General features: G+C 37.3%; 1 pseudogene; it reads right to left on the bottom strand.

Annotated features, from left to right (window-relative positions):
• Positions 1-220: 220 nt before the first annotated feature.
• LOC139711800 (uncharacterized) lies at positions 221-2,822 on the bottom strand (annotated as a pseudogene).
• Positions 2,823-4,594: the final 1,772 nt, after the last annotated feature.

The raw sequence follows: 4,594 nt of genomic DNA on the forward strand, positions 1-4,594 counted from the left end.
ATAATGGTCATTAGTTTACAAACAAAAAAAAAATGAAAAATTGTACCACGGTACTTACTTTCCTTTCATTTGATATACCAGTACATACATGTATAACTTTGTGTAGAAAGAAAGCACAGAAGTTTGAAATGGTTAAATTGAAAAATTGAAACTGAAGTGAGCATGTACCTGTAAGTTATTTTTGAAGTTTATTACTTTGGTCTAGTGATCTTTGTTGCAGTTATGACAGCATGTATCTGGTAGGAATGTACCACTGATGATCTGCACTATCATGACTCTTCACTGCATGGACAGGTCTGTGTTCAAACAGGTCTTCAGGATTAAGCAACTGTAGAGAATCCAACTCCTCTTCTGATGCAACAAAGGCTTGAAAGTGATCATGAAAGTACTTTGTTTTCCATGGCTGGATCATTAGATACAGTCCATCTTGCTTTCTCATAATATAATCAATCCTTGAGAAAGATGGTAGTTCACCACACCAGTCAGTCAGTAACATGACATTGGGTCTGTATGTGTATCCATAGAATGTTACTTTATCACACAATTCTAGTAAGGTATCAGGTTCACAGCTCAACAGCCGACATACTTCTACCTCGCTCTCAAGATCACAAACTTTGACAAATTCTGATGTGTGGATGTATACACATTCGCTGTTGATGTGTTCTTTCTTGAGCATTCTGAATGCCTGTGCTTCCTGGTGTTTACGTGCAACTGTCTTGGCGATGTTCTTGTAATTATTACAAGTTTTCGCCCACTTTTTCAAAGGCTTGTGCTTTCCTTCTTGCCTCATACAAGCATACTGTGACAAAGGGCCCAGCTGTCTGATTGCCTTGGGATAGTGGAGGAGGTTGTGATGCTTGGGGAGGAGATGGTTATCAGGAAACAGTTGCAAATATAACTGATGATGCTCATTAATCCTTGACTGCAAGTAGTAGGTGACAGCAGTACTAATGTTTGGTGCTAAGACCAGTTGGTATATCTCCAGAAGAACTGTGAACAACCTCCAGTACTCACATCCTTCTTCAACTTTATCTCCCACAATCAGGGGTAAGAACTCAGCAAGACAACTCATCTGTGAAGCCTTTTGACCACTTGGTCCAAATGGATTGCTAAGGTGACTTTGAAGGATGGGGCTGGGCTTGTTTGCTTTTTCTGTTATACCATAGCTGAATGACTGAATACGACAGTTCAGTTCATCAAGGCTAAATCTGCCCTGATTTATGAGTTCTGAAAGTACAAGTTTCATCTCGACTGGAAGTAACCCTTCTAGGAAATCATGCATCAGGTCAGGAGCATAGTTTTGCGACACATGGTAATAGCTCAGTGTATTGAGAGCACACGACCTCCGAAGTCCCGTTTGAGAAACATCATTTACACTGATATCATAATCAATGTTTTCTTCAGTACGGAGTAACCTTTGATCAACAGCTACCTGTTTTCTGCATATTGCCTTGAGTGCTTTGCAGAACCGGCAAAAATAGTTGGCACTAAAACTTCCAGCAAAGCCGAGCATGGTATTGAGAGCTAAGTTATCACCGACTGCCTGGAAGAGTCGGGGACGTACACGGCCAGTGAATCCATCTGGACTATTAATATGAAGACCTTCTGTGAAGAGAACTTCAAGGTCATCCGAAATACGCTGAAGAACAACATTTACACCATATTTGGATACCAAAGAAGATTTTGCTAGAGCAACTAAAAGGACATTTTCCAGTTTAGCTTGGTATTTCTTGGGCAAAGAAGCAACAATAACATAGATACCAAGAAGTTTGTGTTTCCCTTTCTTTGAACCTAGGGGGTTCGCTGTCTCAAAGTCATCATTATACAGCAACAATTCTATATCCACACAGTCTTGGTTTCCTTCACAAGCTTTGTAATATGATCCATCTCTGTAAGTCTGAAGCACATCTTTTTCGCCAGCAGTGTCTTTTTCCTAAATGATGACTGACATATAGCCTGGTTGTTCCAAGAATACTTTCAGATTTTCACCGACTGGCACGTACTGAAAAGTTTCTTCAACTTGTTTCTGCTCAGTCCTTCCAGTATGTGTATTCAGACATTCTTTGTATACATTGCCAAAAACAATTTCTTCTGGCTCAATAAGAACATTACAGTTGCGGGCAAATTGGTTTTGTTTATGCTGAGTAGATAAACTGAAATGCTCAAAAGGATCTTTCACCATGTCAAGGACTGACTGTAGAGTGTCAATTTTATCAACTGAGGGTTTGATATCCTGAGATACGTCCTCGATGATGGGGGCTGACACTTGTTGAACTGCTTCAATTACATTAGTGAGCAGCTCTTGTGTGTCACAAATTATACTTTGCACTGTGGAGGATGGCAGGGATGAGCTTTTAAGTTTTGCTACATATTCAGAAACAGACTGTTTGATTGCTGATGAAATTTCCTCTGTGGGTTTTTCATTTGGAAGCACTTCTGACTGCTCTGATGCACTTTCATCACTAAAAACTGTGTTTCCAACAGAATCTCCATCACTGACATTTTCTACAATGGAATCATGATCTTGTTCCAAGTGCCGCTTGTAGCTATAACCATGATAGAATGTTTTAAAACATTCTTGCACATGACACACAAGTTTTGTTTTGGTCTTTGAGTTTATGTTGTGGATCTTTAGGTGGTTCCACAGGTCCACACTTCTTTCAAAGGATTTCACACATTTGCAACATGCAAACATTTTTGCAGGAATGATTTTTGAGATGTCCTTGGTCACACACTTGCCTGTTTCTTCCATTTTTCGAAATGGTGAACAAATTTAAGCCTTGGGCCCAATTGGGAGATCACATCCTTCACAAGACTTGCATCCAGCAGCTTGAATGCTGACAGGTCAATGCCACAATCTAAAACAAAAGAAAAAATATGGTAAATTCTATTTAGGAAAAAAAAAGAGAAATGAATGATAAGTTGATTTGCGTGCTTTTATACAATCCATACTGTAGATTATCATAAACAGCAAAAAGCATTACTGTTCAAGTTTGTTACCATTAAAAATACTCAAAATTGCCTTTTTGACATCCTTGTCATTTCAAAAATCATATGAATTATGATGCTGTTTTTCAAAATTGATTTGTGGTCTCCCCCTGCCCCCCTCAAAATATTACATCAACAATTTTCTTGGTTGATATAACCTCATGAAATGTATCATGTATTTTTGTTTTTAATTGTCGAGGTAGGCCTGCAATTTTGTACATTTTTTGGAGTAATGCATGATTTGAATAAAAAAATTGAAATGTCAAGGCACTGTAAAAGCACACATACCGTACACACTAAACACACAAAGAAACACACTTCAATGAAGACAATATACAGTACATACAATATGCAACTAGCCGCTTTCCCCTTCCTTTATAGCCATTTTATAGCTCTTTTAATCTGGATAGGAAAAACAAATTGTGTGCGATTAGATTTTCTTTAAAGGGATTTTTTAAGTGTTTAAAGTCTGGGTAGTTTGTATTTCTAGTGGAATTCAGGGTATCATGCAAGCCCAATTCCCCCCCCCCCCCCACGTCAATGGTACAGTCAAGGACATGTCATGGATACAAGCACAGGCAAGAGTGCATAGTGGTGCCTTGACTCTGTAATTTTTATACAGGTCTGGCCAAATTTGCATAAATTTCTGAATATGCAATAATTTCAACTCCAATGAATAAAGTTCTCATGATTTATTTCAGGATAGATATGAATATTTGGTTGAAGAAAACACACTTTTTAAACTTTAAAACATAAAAAAATTAATTGGTACCAGATTTTTTTTTTTAACCCTGTCTCCTAATAGCACATAACATCCTTTGAAAAGCTCCCTCTATCACGATTCTCAAAACTTAAAAATCTCAACAACAACAAAGAGAGAAAGCAAACATGTGTATTAAAGGGGTAATATATAATAGCAATATTTGACAATATACCCTTTACTTTTATGGATGGATTCAAGTTACATGTTGGTAAACCCCTACAGCTATCAACTGCTCATTAACTCACTGATCGTAATACATGTATGTAAGAGGATGTCAATCATGTAAGTCACGAAACTGCATAGTTGATGTCATGTTCAACCTTGCTGTGTTCATATCTATTTCAGATCATGTATTAACATATTATTTGAGGAAAGTGAAGAACGATAAGGGTTTATGACCATAGTGTAACTCCAGTAACTTATTCCAAAAAGAGAGTGGTAAATGAATGTATACATGTTGAACAGCCACCCATTTTTTTTTTTTTTTTTGTAAAGGCTGATTAGGTAATTATCTTTGAAAATTATAAGCTGGATAAGACTTAAGTTGTTGCACAATAGTCTACTGAGTCTGAAGGAAAAGATAGCAGACAGCTAGACAATAGGGTCTACAGGATGTAACTTACTAGTACAATTGTAACTCTAAGTTAGAGTTATATTCTTGGTCTACATCATTACATGTATTTAGTTGGAAGGTTTCAAACTGTGTCTGTTCGGCAGATTTTTGTCATTTTGGAAATGTGTCTTGAGGTAAATCTAGACAGATTCCCAAAATGTCAAATTCCACAGAACAGACACAGTTTGAAGCCTTTGAACTAATATGAAAATGATGTAGGCCTAGACTCT

The sequence above is a fragment of the Diadema antillarum genome, unplaced genomic scaffold, assembly GCF_040938485.1.
Source record: "Diadema antillarum isolate AM-2024a unplaced genomic scaffold, OU_Dant_1.0 seq00001704_RagTag, whole genome shotgun sequence".
Classification (NCBI taxonomy): Eukaryota; Metazoa; Echinodermata; class Echinoidea; order Diadematoida; family Diadematidae; genus Diadema; species Diadema antillarum.